Source organism: Pseudophryne corroboree, unplaced genomic scaffold (assembly GCF_028390025.1).
Source record: "Pseudophryne corroboree isolate aPseCor3 unplaced genomic scaffold, aPseCor3.hap2 scaffold_801, whole genome shotgun sequence".
NCBI lineage: Eukaryota > Metazoa > Chordata > Amphibia > Anura > Myobatrachidae > Pseudophryne > Pseudophryne corroboree.
Window position 1 is genome coordinate 1 of NW_026970380.1, and position 16,658 is coordinate 16,658.

The window sequence follows — 16,658 nt, forward strand, 5'->3', positions numbered from 1 at the left end:
TTATTTTATTGGGGCTAATAATAATGCAAACTGTAATAACATGAAATGTTCTTGAAGACCAGAACCTGAACACGGCAGTTTCTGCTGCTAAATTGCTATTCTGTAACAAAGAAAACAGCAACTAAATATGCCGAAACCCGGGATCGAACCAGGGACCTTTAGATCTTCAGTCTAACGCTCTCCCAACTGAGCTATTTCGGCTAATTGTGACAGATGTGAAGTCGTATTTGGGGTTTTAGGTTGGGAAAAAAAGAGCATCAAGTGTTCTTGAAGAGCAACACCTTATAATGAAAGATTCTGCTGGTAAATTGCTATTCTGTAACAAAAATACAGCTACTAAACATGCCGAAACCCGGGATCGAACCAGGGACTTATATATCTTCAGTCTAATGCTCTCCCAAATGAGCTATTGCAGCTACGTCTGACATTTGGAAAGTATTTTTTGGTGTTTAAGATAAGGCAAATTGAAAGAACATCAAGTGTTCTAGAGGGCGAAACCTGAAAATAAAAGTTTCTGCTGCTAAATTTCTTTTTGCTGAATTGCTACTCAGTAACAAAATGCAAACACCCAAACATGTGGAAACCCACGATCGTACTAGGGATTTTAAGGTCTTCAGTCTATTGCTCTCACAACTGAGCTATTTTGGCAAGCTATACTGATAAGAATGTCTTTTTTTGGAGCTAAAGATTTTGCAAACTGAAATAACATAAAATGTTTTTCAAGATCAAAAACTGAAAACAACAGTTTTTGCTGCTAAATTGCTATTCAGTAGCAAAAGCAAACACCCAACCATGCTAAAACCCAGGATTGAACAAGACACCCTTAGATCTTCAGTCTAATGTTGTCACAACTGAGCTATTTCGCCAAGCTCTACTAATAAGAAATTATTTTATTGGGGCTAATAATAATGCAAACTGTAATAACATGAAATGTTCTTGAAGACCAGAACCTGAACACGGCAGTTTCTGCTGCTAAATTGCTATTCTGTAACAAAGAAAACAGCAACTAAATATGCCGAAACCCGGGATCGAACCAGGGACCTTTAGATTTTCAGTCTAACGCTCTCCCAACTGAGCTATTTCGGCTAATTGTGACAGATGTGAAGTCGTATTTGGGGTTTTAGGTTGGGAAAAAAAGAGCATCAAGTGTTCTTGAAGAGCAACACCTTATAATGAAAGATTCTGCTGGTAAATTGCTATTCTGTAACAAAAATACAGCTACTAAACATGCCGAAACCCGGGATCGAACCAGGGACTTATATATCTTCAGTCTAATGCTCTCCCAAATGAGCTATTGCAGCTACGTCTGACATTTGGAAAGTCTTTTTTGGTGTTTAAGATAAGGCAAACTGAAAGAACATCAAGTGTTCTAGAGGGCGAAACCTGAAAATAAAAGTTTCTGCTGCTAAATTTCTTTTTGCTGAATTGCTACTCAGTAACAAAATGCAAACACCCAAACATGTGGAAACCCACGATCGTACTAGGGATTTTAAGGTCTTCAGTCTATTGCTCTCACAACTGAGCTATTTTGGCAAGCTATACTGATAAGAATGTCTTTTTTTGGAGCTAAAGATTTTGCAAACTGAAATAACATAAAATGTTTTTCAAGATCAAAAACTGAAAACAACAGTTTTTGCTGCTAAATTGCTATTCAGTAGCAAAAGCAAACACCCAACCATGCTAAACCCCAGGATTGAACAAGACACCCTTAGATCTTCAGTCTAATGTTGTCACAACTAAGCTATTTCGCCAAGCTCTACTAATAAGAAATTCTTTTATTGGGCCTAATAATAATGCAAACTGTAATAACATGAAATGATCTTGAAGACCAGAACCTGAACACGGCAGTTTCTGCTGCTAAATTGCTATTCTGTAACAAAAAAACAGCAACTAAACATGCCGAAACCCGGGATCGAACCAGGGACCTTTAGATTTTCAGTCTAACGCTCTCCCAACTGAGCTATTTCGGCTAATTGTGACAGATGTGAAGTCGTATTTGGGGTTTTAGGTTGGGAAAAAAAGAGCATCAAGTGTTCTTGAAGAGCAACACCTTATAATGAAAGATTCTGCTGGTAAATTGCTATTCTGTAACAAAAATACAGCTACTAAACATGCCGAAACCCAGGATCGAACCAGGGACTTATAGATCTTCGGTCTAATGCTCTCCCAAATGAGCTATTGCAGCTACGTCTGACATTTGGAAAGTCTTTTTTGGTGTTTAAGATAAGGCAAACTGAAAGAACATCAAGTGTCCTAGAGAGCGAAACCTGAAAATGAAAGTTCCTGCTGCTAAATTTCTTTTTGCTGAATTGCTACTCAGTAACAAAATGCAAACACCCAAACATGTGGAAACCCACGATCGTACTAGGGATTTTAAGGTCTTCAGTCTATTGCTCTCACAACTGAGCTATTTTGGCAAGCTATACTGATAAGAATGTCTTTTTTTGGAGCTAAAGATTTTGCAAACTGAAATAACATAAAATGTTTTTCAAGATCAAAAACTGAAAACAACAGTTTTTGCTGCTAAATTGCTATTCAGTAGCAAAAGCAAACACCCAACCATGCTAAACCCCAGGATTGAACAAGACACCCTTAGATCTTCAGTCTAATGTTCTCACAACTGAGCTATTTCGCCAAGCTCTACTAATAAGAAATTATTTTATTGGGGCTAATAATAATGCAAACTGTAATAACATGAAATGATCTTGAAGACCAGAACCTGAACACGGCAGTTTCTGCTGCTAAATTGCTATTCTGTAACAAAAAAACAGCAACTAAATATGCCGAAACCCAGGATCGAACCAGGGACCTTTAGATCTTCAGTCTAACGCTCTCCCAACTGAGCTATTTCGGCTAATTGTGAAAGATGTCAAACCGTATTTGGGGTTTTAGGCTGGGAAAAAAAAGAGCATTAAGTGTTCTTGATGAACAACACCTGATAATGAAAGATTCTGCTGGTAAATTGCTATTCTGTAACAAAAATACAGCAACTAAACATGCCGAATCCTGGGATCGAACCCAGGACCTTTAGATCTTCAGTTTAATGCTCTCACAAAAGAGATATTGCGTGTAAGTCTGACGTTTAGAAAGTCTTTTTTGGTGTTTAAGATAAGGCAAACTGAAAGAACATCAAGTGTCCTAGAGGGCGAAACCTGAAAATGAAAGTTCCTGCTGCTAAATTTCTTTTTGCTGAATTGCTACTCAGTAACAAACTGCAAACACCCAAACATGTGGAAACCCACGATCGTACTAGGGATTTTAAGGTCTTCAGTCTATTGCTCTCACAACTGAGCTATTTTGGCAAGCTATACTGATAAGAATGTCTTTTTTTAGGAGCTAAAGATTTTGCAAACTGAAATAACATAAAATGCTTTTCAAGATCAAAACCTGAACACAACAGTTTTTGCTGCTAAATTGCTATTCAGTAGCAAAAGCAAACACCCAACCATGCTAAACCCCAGGATTGAACAAGACACCCTTAGATCTTCAGTCTAATGTTGTCACAACTGAGCTATTTCGCCAAGCTCTACTAATAAGAAATTATTTTATTGGGGCTAATAATAATGCAAACTGTAATAACATGAAATGTTCTTGAAGACCAGAACCTGAACACGGCAGTTTCTGCTGCTAAATTGCTATTCTGTAACAAAGAAAACAGCAACTAAATATGCCGAAACCCGGGATCGAACCAGGGACCTTTAGATCTTCAGTCTAACGCTCTCCCAACTGAGCTATTTCGGCTAATTGTGACAGATGTGAAGTCGTATTTGGGGTTTTAGGTTGGGAAAAAAAGAGCATTAAGTGTTCTTGAAGAGCAACACCTTATAATGAAAGATTCTGCTGGTAAATTGCTATTCTGTAACAAAAATACAGCTACTAAACATGCCGAATCCTGGGATCGAACCCAGGACCTTTAGATCTTCAGTTTAATGCTCTCACAAAAGAGATATTGCGTGTAAGTCTGACGTTTAGAAAGTCTTTTTTGGTGTTTAAGATAAGGCAAACTGAAAGAACATCAAGTGTCCTAGAGGGCGAAACCTGAAAATGAAAGTTTCTGCTGCTAAATTTCTTTTTGCTGAATTGCTACTCAGTAACAAACTGCAAACACCCAAACATGTGGAAACCGACGATCGTACTAGGGATTTTAAGGTCTTCAGTCTATTGCTCTCACAACTGAGCTATTTTGGCAAGCTATACTGATAAGAATGTCTTTTTTTGGAGCTAAAGATTTTGCAAACTGAAATAACATAAAATGTTTTTCAAGATCAAAAACTGAAAACAACAGTTTTTGCTGCTAAATTGCTATTCAGTAGCAAAAGCAAACACCCAACCATGCTAAACCCAAGGATTGAACAAGACACCCTTAGATCTTCAGTCTAATGTTGTCACAACTGAGCTATTTCGCCAAGCTCTACTAATAAGAAATTCTTTTATTGGGCCTAATAATAATACAAACTATAATAACATGAAATGATCTTGAAGACCAGAACCTGAACACGGCAGTTTCTGCTGCTAAATTGCTATTCTGTAACAAAAAAACAGCAACTAAACATGCCAAAACCCGGGATCGAACCAGGGACCTTTAGATCTTCAGTCTAACGCTCTCCCAACTGAGCTATTTCGGCTAATTGTGACAGATGTGAAGTCGTATTTGGGGTTTTAGGTTGGGAAAAAAAGAGCATCAAGTGTTCTTGAAGAGCAACACCTTATAATGAAAGATTCTGCTGGTAAATTGCTATTCTGTAACAAAAATACAGCTACTAAACATGCCGAAACCCAGGATCGAACCAGGGACTTATAGATCTTCAGTCTAATGCTCTCCCAAATGAGATATTGCAGCTACGTCTGACATTTGGAAAGTCTTTTTTGGTGTTTAAGATAAGGCAAACTGAAAGAACATCAAGTGTCCTAGAGGGCGAAACCTGAAAATGAAAGTTCCTGCTGCTAAATTTCTTTTTGCTGAATTGCTACTCAGTAACAAAATGCAAACACCCAAACATGTGGAAACCCACGATCGTACTAGGGATTTTAAGGTCTTCAGTCTATTGCTCTCACAACTGAGCTATTTTGGCAAGCTATACTGATAAGAATGTCTTTTTTTGGAGCTAAAGATTTTGCAAACTGAAATAACATAAAATGTTTTTCAAGATCAAAAACTGAAAACAACAGTTTTTGCTGCTAAATTGCTATTCAGTAGCAAAAGCAAACACCCAACCATGCTAAACCCCAGGATTGAACAAGACACCCTTAGATCTTCAGTCTAATGTTCTCACAACTGAGCTATTTCGCCAAGCTCTACTAATAAGAAATTCTTTTATTGGGGCTAATAATAATGCAAACTGTAATAACATGAAATGATCTTGAAGACCAGAACCTGAACACGGCAGTTTCTGCTGCTAAATTGCTATTCTGTAACAAAAAAACAGCAACTAAATATGCCGAAACCCAGGATCGAACCAGGGACCTTTAGATCTTCAGTCTAACGCTCTCCCAACTGAGCTATTTCGGCTAATTGTGAAGCCGTATTTGGGGTTTTAGGCTGGGGGAAAAAAGAGCATTAAGTGTTCTTGATGAACAACACCTGATAATGAAAGATTCTGCTGGTAAATTGCTATTCTGTAACAAAAATACAGCAACTAAACATGCCGAATCCTGGGATCGAACCCAGGACCTTTAGATCTTCAGTTTAATGCTCTCACAAAAGAGATATTGCGTGTAAGTCTGATGTTTAGAAAGTCTTTTTTGGTGTTTAAGATAAGGCAAACTGAAAGAACATCAAGTGTCCTAGAGGGCGAAACCTGAAAATGAAAGTTTCTGCTGCTAAATTTCTTTTTGCTGAATTGCTACTCAGTAACAAACTGCAAACACCCAAACATGTGGAAACCCACGATCGTACTAGGGATTTTAAGGTCTTCAGTCTATTGCTCTCACAACTGAGCTATTTTGGCAAGCTATACTGATAAGAATGTCTTTTTTTAGGAGCTAAAGATTTTGCAAACTGAAATAACATAAAATGCTTTTCAAGATCAAAACCTGAACACAACAGTTTTTGCTGCTAAATTGCTATTCAGTACCAAAAGCAAACACCCAACCATGCTAAACCCCAGGATTGAACAAGACACCTTTAGATCTTCAGTCTAATGTTGTCACAACTGAACTATTTCGCCAAGCTCTACTAATAAGAAATTCTTTTATTGGGGCTAATAATAATGCAAACTGTAATAACATGAAATGTTCTTGAAGACCAGAACCTGAACACGGCAGTTTCTGCTGCTAAATTGCTATTCTGTAACAAAAAAAAAACAGCAACTAAATATGCCGAAACCCGGGATCGAACTAGGGACCTTTAAATCTTCAGTCTAACGCTCTCCCAACTGAGCTATTTCGGCTAATTGTGACAGATGTGATGTCGTATTTGGGGTTTTAGGTTGGGAAAAAAAGAGCATCAAGTGTTCTTGAAGAGCAACACCTTATAATGAAAGATTCTGCTGGTAAATTGCTATTCTGTAACAAAAATACAGCTACTAAACATGCCGAAACCCGGGATCGAACCAGGGACTTATAGATCTTCAGTCTAATGCTCTCCCAAATGAGCTATTGCAGCTACGTCTGACATTTGGAAAGTCTTTTTGGTGTTTAAGATAAGGCAAACTGAAAGAACATCAAGTGTCCTAGAGGACGAAACCTGAAAATAAACGTTTCTGCTGCTAAATTTCTTTTTGCTGAATTGCTACTCAGTAACAAAATGCAAACACCCAAACATGTGGAAACCCACGATCGTACTAGGGATTTTAAGGTCTTCAGTCTATTGCTCTCACAACTGAGCTATTTTGGCAAGCTATACTGATAAGAATGTCTTTTTTTGGAGCTAAAGATTTTGCAAACTGAAATAACATAAAATGTTTTTCAAGATCAAAAACTGAAAACAACAGTTTTTGCTGCTAAATTGCTATTCAGTAGCAAAAGCAAACACCCAACCATGCTAAACCCCAGGATTGAACAAGACACCCTTAGATCTTCAGTCTAATGTTCTCACAACTGAGCTATTTCGCCAAGCTCTACTAATAAGAAATTCTTTTATTGGGGCTAATAATAATGCAAACTGTAATAACATGAAATGATCTTGAAGACCAGAACCTGAACACGGCAGTTTCTGCTGCTAAATTGCTATTCTGTAACAAAAAAACAGCAACTAAATATGCCGAAACCCAGGATCGAACCAGGGACCTTTAGATCTTCAGTCTAACGCTCTCCCAACTGAGCTATTTCGGCTAATTGTGAAAGATGTCAAACCGTATTTGGGGTTTTAGGCTGGGAAAAAAAAGAGCATTAAGTGTTCTTGATGAACAACACCTGATAATGAAAGATTCTGCTGGTAAATTGCTATTCTGTAACAAAAATACAGCAACTAAACATGCCGAATCCTGGGATCGAACCCAGGACCTTTAGATCTTCAGTTTAATGCTCTCACAAAAGAGCTATTGCGTGTAAGTCTGACGTTTAGAAAGTCTTTTTTGGTGTTTAAGATAAGGCAAACTGAAAGAACATCAAGTGTCCTAGAGGGCGAAACCTGAAAATGAAAGTTTCTGCTGCTAAATTTCTTTTTGCTGAATTGCTACTCAGTAACAAACTGCAAACACCTAAACATGTGGAAACCCACGATCGTACTAGGGATTTTAAGGTCTTCAGTCTATTGCTCTCACAACTGAGCTATTTTGGCAAGCTATACTGATAAGAATGTCTTTTTTTAGGAGCTAAAGATTTTGCAAACTGAAATAACATAAAATGTTTTTCAAGATCAAAACCTGAACACAACAGTTTTTGCTGCTAAATTGCTATTCAGTAGCAAAAGCAAACACCCAACCATGCTAAACCCCAGGATTGAACAAGACACCCTTAGATCTTCAGTCTAATGTTGTCACAACTGAGCTATTTCGCCAAGCTCTACTAATAAGAAATTATTTTATTGGGGCTAATAATAATGCAAACTGTAATAACATGAAATGATCTTGAAGACCAGAACCTGAACACGGCAGTTTCTGCTGCTAAATTGCTATTCTGTAACAAAAAAAACAGCAACTAAATATGCCTAAACCCGGGATCGAACCAGGGACCTTTAGATCTTCAATCTAACGCTCTCCCAACTGAGCTATTTCGGCTAATTGTGACAGATGTGAAGTCGTATTTGGGGTTTTAGGTTGGGAAAAAAAGAGCATCAAGTGTTCTTGAAGAGCAACACCTTATAATGAAAGATTCTGCTGGTAAATTGCTATTCTGTAGCAAAAATACAGTTACTAAACATGCCGAAACCCGGGATCGAACCAGGGACTTATAGATCTTCAGTCTAATGCTCTCCCAAATGAGCTATTGCAGCTACGTCTGACATTTGGAAAGTCTTTTTTGGTGTTTAAGATAAGGCAAACTGAAAGAACATCAAGTGTCCTAGAGGGCGAAACCTGAAAATAAACGTTTCTGCTGCTAAATTTCTTTTTGCTGAATTGCTACTCAGTAACAAACTGCAAACACCCAAACATGTGGAAACCCACGATCGTACTAGGGATTTTAAGGTCTTCAGTCTATTGCTCTCACAACTGAGCTATTTTGGCAAGCTATACTGATAAGAATGTCTTTTTTTAGGAGCTAAAGATTTTGCAAACTGAAATAACATAAAATGCTTTTCAAGATCAAAACCTGAACACAACAGTTTTTGCTGCTAAATTGCTATTCAGAAGCAAAAGCAAACACCCAACCATGCTAAACCCCAGGATTGAACAAGACACCATTAGATCTTCAGTCTAATGTTGTCACAACTGAGCTATTTCGCCAAGCTCTACTAATAAGAAATTATTTTATTGGGGCTAATAATAATGCAAACTGTAATAACATGAAATGATCTTGAAGACCAGAACCTGAACACGGCAGTTTCTGCTGCTAAATTGCTATTCTGTAACAAAAAAAACAGCAACTAAATATGCCTAAACCCGGGATCGAACCAGGGACCTTTAGATCTTCAGTCTAACGCTCTCCCAACTGAGCTATTTCGGCTAATTGTGACAAATGTGAAGTCGTATTTGGGGTTTTAGGTTGGGAAAAAAAGAGCATCAAGTGTTCTTGAAGAGCAACACCTTATAATGAAAGATTCTGCTGGTAAATTGCTATTCTGTAACAAAAATACAGCTACTAAACATGCCGAAACCCGGGATCGAACCAGGGACTTATAGATCTTCAGTCTAATGCTCTCCCAAATGAGCTATTGCAGCTACGTCTGACATTTGGAAAGTCTTTTTTGGTGTTTAAGATAAGGCAAACTGAAAGAACATCAAGTGTCCTAGAGGGCGAAACCTGAAAATAAACGTTTCTGCTGCTAAATTTCTTTTTGCTGAATTGCTACTCAGTAACAAAATGCAAACACCCAAACATGTGGAAACCCACGATCGTACTAGGGATTTTAAGGTCTTCAGTCTATTGCTCTCACAACTGAGCTATTTTGGCAAGCTATACTGATAAGAATGTCTTTTTTTGGAGCTAAAGATTTTGCAAACTGAAATAACATAAAATGTTTTTCAAGATCAAAAACTGAAAACAACAGTTTTTGCTGCTAAATTGCTATTCAGTAGCAAAAGCAAACACCCAACCATGCTAAACCCCAGGATTGAACAAGACACCCTTAGATCTTCAGTCTAATGTTGTCACAACTGAGCTATTTCGCCAAGCTCTACTAATAAGAAATTCTTTTATTGGGGCTAATAATAATGCAAACTGTAATAACATGAAATGATCTTGAAGACCAGAACCTGAACACGGCAGTTTCTGCTGCTAAATTGCTATTCTGTAACAAAAAAACAGCAACTAAATATGCCGAATCCCGGGATCGAACCAGGGACCTTTAGATCTTCAGTCTAACGCTCTCCCAATTGAGCTATTTCGGCTAATTGTGAAAGATGTCAAGCCGTATTTGGGGTTTTAGGCTGGGGAAAAAAAGAGCATTAAGTGTTCTTGATGAACAACACCTGATAATGAAAGATTCTGCTGGTAAATTGCTATTCTGTAACAAAAATACAGCAACTAAACATGCCGAATCCTGGGATCGAACCCAGGACCTTTAGATCTTCAGTTTAATGCTCTCACAAAAGAGCTATTGCGTGTAAGTCTGACGTTTAGAAAGTCTTTTTTGGTGTTTAAGATAAGGCAAACTGAAAGAACATCAAGTGTCCTAGAGGGCGAAACCTGAAAATGAAAGTTTCTGCTGCTAAATTTCTTTTTGCTGAATTGCTACTCAGTAACAAACTGCAAACACCCAAACATGTGGAAACCCACGATCGTACTAGGGATTTTAAGGTCTTCAGTCTATTGCTCTCACAACTGAGCTATTTTGGCAAGCTATACTGATAAGAATGTCTTTTTTTAGGAGCTAAAGATTTTGCAAACTGAAATAACATAAAATGCTTTTCAAGATCAAAACCTGAACACAACAGTTTTTGCTGCTAAATTGCTATTCAGTAGCAAAAGCAAACACCCAACCATGCTAAACCCCAGGATTGAACAAGACACCCTTAGATCTTCAGTCTAATGTTGTCACAACTGAGCTATTTCGCCAAGCTCTACTAATAAGAAATTCTTTTATTGGGGCTAATAATAATGCAAACTGTAATAACATGAAATGTTCTTGAAGACCAGAACCTGAACACGGCAGTTTCTGCTGCTAAATTGCTATTCTGTAACAAAAAAAACAGCAACTAAATATGCCGAAACCCGGGACCTTTAGATCTTCAGTCTAACGCTCTCCCAACTGAGATATTTTGGCTAATTGTGACAGATGTGAAGTCGTATTTGGGGTTTTAGGTTGGGAAAAAAAGAGCATCAAGTGTTCTTGAAGAGCAACACCTTATAATGAAAGATTCTGCTGGTAAATTGCTATTCTGTAACAAAAATACAGCTACTAAACATGCCGAAACCCGGGATTGAACCAGGGACTTATAGATCTTCAGTCTAATGCTCTCCCAAATGAGCTATTGCAGCTACGTCTGACATTTGGAAAGTCTTTTTTGGTGTTTAAGATAAGGCAAACTGAAAGAACATCAAGTGTCCTAGAGGGCGAAACCTGAAAATAAACGTTTCTGCTGCTAAATTTCTTTTTGCTGAATTGCTACTCAGTAACAAAATGCAAACACCCAAACATGTGGAAACCCACGATCGTACTAGGGATTTTAAGGTCTTCAGTCTATTGCTCTCACAACTGAGCTATTTTGGCAAGCTATACTGATAAGAATGTCTTTTTTTGGAGCTAAAGATTTTGCAAACTGAAATAACATAAAATGTTTTTCAAGATCAAAAACTGAAAACAACAGTTTTTGCTGCTAAATTGCTATTCAGTAGCAAAAGCAAACACCCAACCATGCTAAACCCCAGGATTGAACAAGACACCCTTAGATCTTCAGTCTAATGTTCTCACAACTGAGCTATTTCGCCAAGCTCTACTAATAAGAAATTCTTTTATTGGGGCTAATAATAATGCAAACTGTAATAACATGAAATGATCTTGAAGACCAGAACCTGAACACGGCAGTTTCTGCTGCTAAATTGCTATTCTGTAACAAAAAAACAGCAACTAAATATGCTGAAACCCGGGATTGAACCAGGGACCTTTAGATCTTCAGTCTAACGCTCTCCCAACTGAGCTATTTCGGCTAATTATGAAAGATGTCAAGCCGTATTTGGGGTTTTAGGCTGGGAAAAAAAAGAGCATTAAGTGTTCTTGATGAACAACACCTGATAATGAAAGATTCTGCTGGTAAATTGCTATTCTGTAACAAAAATACAGCAACTAAACATGACGAATTCTGGGATCGAACCCAGGACCTTTAGATCTTCAGTTTAATGCTCTCACAAAAGAGCTATTGCGTGTAAGTCTGACGTTTAGAAAGTCTTTTTTGGTGTTTAAGATAAGGCAAACTGAAAGAACATCAAGTGTCCTAGAGGGCGAAACCTGAAAATGAAAGTTTCTGCTGCTAAATTTCTTTTTGCTGAATTGCTACTCAGTAACAAACTGCAAACACCCAAACATGTGGAAACCCACGATCGTACTAGGGATTTTAAGGTCTTCAGTCTATTGCTCTCACAACTGAGCTATTTTGGCAAGCTATACTGATAAGAATGTCTTTTTTTAGGAGCTAAAGATTTTGCAAACTGAAATAACATAAAATGCTTTTCAAGATCAAAACCTGAACACAACAGTTTTTGCTGCTAAATTGCTATTCAGTAGCAAAAGCAAACACCCAACCATGCTAAACCCCAGGATTGAACAAGACACCCTTAGATCTTCAGTATAATGTTGTCACAACTGAGCTATTTCGCCAAGCTCTACTAATAAGAAATTCTTTTATTGGGGCTAATAATAATGCAAACTGTAATAACATGAAATGTTCTTGAAGACCAGAACCTGAACACGGCAGTTTCTGCTGCTAAATTGCTATTCTGTAACAAAAAAAACAGCAACTAAATATGCCGAAACCCGGGATCGAACCAGGGACCTTTAGATCTTCAGTCTAACGCTCTCCCAACTGAGCTATTTCGGCTAATTGTGACAGATGTGAAGTCGTATTTGGGGTTTTAGGTTGGGGAAAAAAGAGCATCAACTGTTCTTGAAGAGCAACACCTTATAATGAAAGATTCTGCTGGTAAATTGCTATTCTGTAACAAAAATACAGCTACTAAACATGCCGAAACCCGGGATCGAACCAGGGATTTATAGATCTTCAGACTAATGCTCTCCCAAATGAGCTATTGCAGCTACGTCTGACATCTGGAAAGTCTTTTTTGGTGTTTAAGATAAGGCAAACTGAAAGAACATCAAGTGTCCTAGAGGGCGAAACCTGCAAATAAACGTTTCTGCTGCTAAATTTCTTTTTGCTGAATTGCTACTCAGTAACAAAATGCAAACACCCAAACATGTGGAAACCCACGATCGTACTAGGGATTTTAAGGTCTTCAGTCTATTGCTCTCACAACTGAGCTATTTTGGCAAGCTATACTGATAAGAATGTCTTTTTTTGGAGCTAAAGATTTTGCAAACTGAAATAACATAAAATGTTTTTCAAGATCAAAAACTGAAAACAACAGTTTTTGCTGCTAAATTGCTATTCAGTAGCAAAAGCAAACACCCAACCATGCTAAACCCCAGGATTGAACAAGACACCCTTAGATCTTCAGTCTAATGTTGTCACAACTGAGCTATTTCGCCAAGCTCTACTAATAAGAAATTATTTTATTGGGGCTAATAAATAATGCAAACTGTAATAACATGAAATGATCTTGAAGACCAGAACCTGAACACGGCAGTTTCTGCTGCTAAATTGCTATTCTGTAACAAAAAAACAGCAACTAAATATGCAGAAACCCGGGATCGAACCAGGGACCTTTAGATCTTCAGTCTAACGCTCTCCCAACTGAGCTATTTCGGCTAATTGTGAAAGATATCAAGCCGTATTTGGGGTTTTAGGCTGGGGAAAAAAAGAGCATTAAGTGTTCTTGATGAACAACACCTGATAATGAAAGATTCTGCTGGTAAATTGCTATTCTGTAACAAAAATACAGCAACTAAACATGCCGAATCCTGGGATCGAACCCAGGACCTTTAGATCTTCAGTTTAATGCTCTCACAAAAGAGCTATTGCGTGTAAGTCTGACGTTTAGAAAGTCTTTTTTGGTGTTTAAGATAAGGCAAACTGAAAGAACATCAAGTGTCCTAGAGGGCGAAACCTGAAAATGAAAGTTTCTGCTGCTAAATTTCTTTTTGCTGAATTGCTACTCAGTAACAAACTGCAAACACCCAAACATGTGGAAACCCACGATCGTACTAGGGATTTTAAGGTCTTCAGTCTATTGCTCTCACAACTGAGCTATTTTGGCAAGCTATACTGATAAGAATGTCTTTTTTTAGGAGCTAAAGATTTTGCAAACTGAAATAACATAAAATGCTTTTCAAGATCAAAACCTGAACACAACAGTTTTTGCTGCTAAATTGCTATTCAGTAGCAAAAGCAAACACCCAACCATGCTAAACCCCAGGATTGAACAAGACACCCTTAGATCTTCAGTCTAATGTTGTCACAACTGAGCTATTTCGCCAAGCTCTACTAATAAGAAATTCTTTTATTGGGGCTAATAATAATGCAAACTGTAATAACATGAAATGTTCTTGAAGACCAGAACCTGAACACGGCAGTTTCTGCTGCTAAATTGCTATTCTGTAACAAAAAAAACAGCAACTAAATATGCCGAAACCCGGGATCGAACCAGGGACCTTTAGATCTTCAGTCTAACGCTCTCCCAACTGAGCTATTTCAGCTAATTGTGACAGATGTGAAGTCGTATTTGGGGTTTTAGGTTGGGAAAAAAAGAGCATCAAGTGTTCTTGAAGAGCAACACCTTATAATGAAAGATTCTTCTGGTAAATTGCTATTCTGTAACAAAAATACAGCTACTAAACATGCCGAAACCCGGGATCGAACCAGGGACTTATAGATCTTCAGTCTAATGCTCTCCCAAATGAGCTATTGCAGCTACGTCTGACATTTGGAAAGTCTTTTTTGGTGTTTAAGATAAGGCAAACTGAAAGAACATAAAGTGTCCTAGAGGGCGAAACCTGAAAATGAAAGTTCCAGCTGCTAAATTTCTTTTTGCTGAATTGCTACTCAGTAACAAACTGCAAACACCCAAACATGTGGAAACCCACGATCGTACTAGGGATTTTAAGGTCTTCAGTCTATTGCTCTCACAACATGCCGAATCCTGGGATCGAACCCAGGACCTTTAGATCTTCAGTTTAATGCTCTCACAAAAAAGCTATTGCGTGTAAGTCTGACGTTTAGAAAGTCTTTTTTGGTGTTTAAGATAAGGCAAACTGAAAGAACATCAAGTGTCCTAGAGGGCGAAACCTGAAAATGAAAGTTCCTGCTGCTAAATTTCTTTTTGCTGAATTGCTACTCAGTAACAAACTGCAAACACCCAAACATGTGGAAACCCACGATCGTACTAGGGATTTTAAGGTCTTCAGTCTATTGCTCTCACAACTGAGCTATTTTGGCAAGCTATACTGATAAGAATGTCTTTTTTTAGGAGCTAAAGATTTTGCAAACTGAAATAACATAAAATGCTTTTCAAGATCAAAACCTGAACACAACAGTTTTTGCTGCTAAATTGCTATTCAGTAGCAAAAGCAAACACCCAACCATGCTAAACCCCAGGATTGAACAAGACACCCTTAGATCTTCAGTCTAATGTTGTCACAACTGAGCTGTTTTGCCAAGCTCTACTAATAAGAAATTCTTTTATTGGGGCTAATAATAATGCAAACTGTAATAACATGAAATGTTCTTGAAGACCAGAACCTGAACACGGCAGTTTCTGCTGCTAAATTGCTATTCTGTAACAAAAAAAACCAGCAACTAAATATGCCGAAACCCGGGATCGAACCAGGGACCTTTAGATCTTCAGTCTAACGCTCTCCCAACTGAGCTATTTCGGCTAATTGTGACAGATGTGAAGTCGTATTTGGGGTTTTAGGTTGGGTCAAAAAGAGCATCAAGTGTTCTTGAAGAGCAATACCTTATAATGAAAGATTCTGCTGGTAAATTGCTATTCTGTAACAAAAATACAGCTACTAAACATGCCAAAACCCGGGATCGAACCAGGGACTTATAGATCTTCAGTCTAATGCTCTCCCAAATGAGCTATTGCAGCTACGTCTGACATTGGGAAAGTTTTTTTTGGTGTTTAAGATAAGGCAAACTGAAAGAACATCAAGTGTCCTAGAGGGCGAAACCTGAAACTAAACGTTTCTGCTGCTAAATTTCTTTTTGCTGAATTGCTACTCAGTAACAAACTGCAAACACCCAAACATGTGGAAACCCACGATCGTACTAGGGATTTTAAGGTCTTCAGTCTATTGCTCTCACAACATGCCGAATCCTGGGATCGAACCCAGGACCTTTAGATCTTCAGTTTAATGTTCTCACAAAAGAGCTATTGCGTGTAAGTCTGACGTTTAGAAAGTCTTTTTTGGTGTTTAAGATAAGGCAAACTGAAAGAACATCAAGTGTCCTAGAGGGCGAAACCTGAAAATGAAAGTTTCTGCTGCTAAATTTCTTTTTGCTGAATTGCTACTCAGTAACAAACTGCAAACACCCAAACATGTGGAAACCCACGATCGTACTAGGGATTTTAAGGTCTTCAGTCTATTGCTCTCACAACTGAGCTATTTTGGCAAGCTATACTGATAAGAATGTCTTTTTTTAGGAGCTAAAGATTTTGCAAACTGAAATAACATAAAATGCTTTTCAAGATCAAAACTTGAACACAACAGTTTTTGCTGCTAAATTGCTATTCAGTAGCAAAAGCAAACACCCAACCATGCTAAACCCCAGGATTGAACAAGACACCCTTAGATCTTCAGTCTAATGTTGTCACAACTGAGCTATTTCGCCAAGCTCTACTAATAAGAAATTATTTTATTGGGGCTTATAACAAAACACAACTGAGCTATTTTGGCAAGCTATACTGATAAGAATGTCTTTTTTTAGGAGCTAAAGATTTTGCAAACTGAAATAACATAAAATGCTTTTCAAGATCAAAACCTGAACACAACAGTTTTTGCTGCT

General features: G+C 37.9%; 17 non-coding genes across 17 annotated transcripts; all 17 read right to left on the minus strand.

Annotated features, from left to right (window-relative positions):
• Positions 1 to 128: 128 nt before the first annotated feature.
• TRNAF-GAA (transfer RNA phenylalanine (anticodon GAA)) lies at positions 129 to 201 on the minus strand. Its single transcript has one exon. It is a non-coding gene; the product is annotated as a tRNA-Phe (tRNA).
• Positions 202 to 1,013: 812 nt separating this feature from the next.
• TRNAF-GAA (transfer RNA phenylalanine (anticodon GAA)) lies at positions 1,014 to 1,086 on the minus strand. The gene has a single exon. It is a non-coding gene; the product is annotated as a tRNA-Phe (tRNA).
• An 811-nt stretch (positions 1,087 to 1,897) lies between these two features.
• On the minus strand, positions 1,898 to 1,970 carry TRNAF-GAA (transfer RNA phenylalanine (anticodon GAA)). The gene has a single exon. It is a non-coding gene; the product is annotated as a tRNA-Phe (tRNA).
• An 811-nt stretch (positions 1,971 to 2,781) lies between these two features.
• Positions 2,782 to 2,854, minus strand: TRNAF-GAA (transfer RNA phenylalanine (anticodon GAA)). The gene has a single exon. It is a non-coding gene; the product is annotated as a tRNA-Phe (tRNA).
• Positions 2,855 to 3,668: 814 nt separating this feature from the next.
• On the minus strand, positions 3,669 to 3,741 carry TRNAF-GAA (transfer RNA phenylalanine (anticodon GAA)). The gene has a single exon. It is a non-coding gene; the product is annotated as a tRNA-Phe (tRNA).
• An 811-nt stretch (positions 3,742 to 4,552) lies between these two features.
• On the minus strand, positions 4,553 to 4,625 carry TRNAF-GAA (transfer RNA phenylalanine (anticodon GAA)). The gene has a single exon. It is a non-coding gene; the product is annotated as a tRNA-Phe (tRNA).
• Positions 4,626 to 5,436: 811 nt separating this feature from the next.
• On the minus strand, positions 5,437 to 5,509 carry TRNAF-GAA (transfer RNA phenylalanine (anticodon GAA)). The gene has a single exon. It is a non-coding gene; the product is annotated as a tRNA-Phe (tRNA).
• Positions 5,510 to 6,316: 807 nt separating this feature from the next.
• On the minus strand, positions 6,317 to 6,389 carry TRNAF-GAA (transfer RNA phenylalanine (anticodon GAA)). The gene has a single exon. It is a non-coding gene; the product is annotated as a tRNA-Phe (tRNA).
• An 810-nt stretch (positions 6,390 to 7,199) lies between these two features.
• Positions 7,200 to 7,272, minus strand: TRNAF-GAA (transfer RNA phenylalanine (anticodon GAA)). The gene has a single exon. It is a non-coding gene; the product is annotated as a tRNA-Phe (tRNA).
• An 814-nt stretch (positions 7,273 to 8,086) lies between these two features.
• TRNAF-GAA (transfer RNA phenylalanine (anticodon GAA)) lies at positions 8,087 to 8,159 on the minus strand. The gene has a single exon. It is a non-coding gene; the product is annotated as a tRNA-Phe (tRNA).
• Positions 8,160 to 8,972: 813 nt separating this feature from the next.
• TRNAF-GAA (transfer RNA phenylalanine (anticodon GAA)) lies at positions 8,973 to 9,045 on the minus strand. Its single transcript has one exon. It is a non-coding gene; the product is annotated as a tRNA-Phe (tRNA).
• Positions 9,046 to 9,856: 811 nt separating this feature from the next.
• TRNAF-GAA (transfer RNA phenylalanine (anticodon GAA)) lies at positions 9,857 to 9,929 on the minus strand. Its single transcript has one exon. It is a non-coding gene; the product is annotated as a tRNA-Phe (tRNA).
• Positions 9,930 to 11,615: 1,686 nt separating this feature from the next.
• TRNAF-GAA (transfer RNA phenylalanine (anticodon GAA)) lies at positions 11,616 to 11,688 on the minus strand. Its single transcript has one exon. It is a non-coding gene; the product is annotated as a tRNA-Phe (tRNA).
• An 814-nt stretch (positions 11,689 to 12,502) lies between these two features.
• Positions 12,503 to 12,575, minus strand: TRNAF-GAA (transfer RNA phenylalanine (anticodon GAA)). The gene has a single exon. It is a non-coding gene; the product is annotated as a tRNA-Phe (tRNA).
• Positions 12,576 to 13,387: 812 nt separating this feature from the next.
• TRNAF-GAA (transfer RNA phenylalanine (anticodon GAA)) lies at positions 13,388 to 13,460 on the minus strand. The gene has a single exon. It is a non-coding gene; the product is annotated as a tRNA-Phe (tRNA).
• Positions 13,461 to 14,274: 814 nt separating this feature from the next.
• Positions 14,275 to 14,347, minus strand: TRNAF-GAA (transfer RNA phenylalanine (anticodon GAA)). Its single transcript has one exon. It is a non-coding gene; the product is annotated as a tRNA-Phe (tRNA).
• A 1,106-nt stretch (positions 14,348 to 15,453) lies between these two features.
• TRNAF-GAA (transfer RNA phenylalanine (anticodon GAA)) lies at positions 15,454 to 15,526 on the minus strand. Its single transcript has one exon. It is a non-coding gene; the product is annotated as a tRNA-Phe (tRNA).
• Positions 15,527 to 16,658: the final 1,132 nt, after the last annotated feature.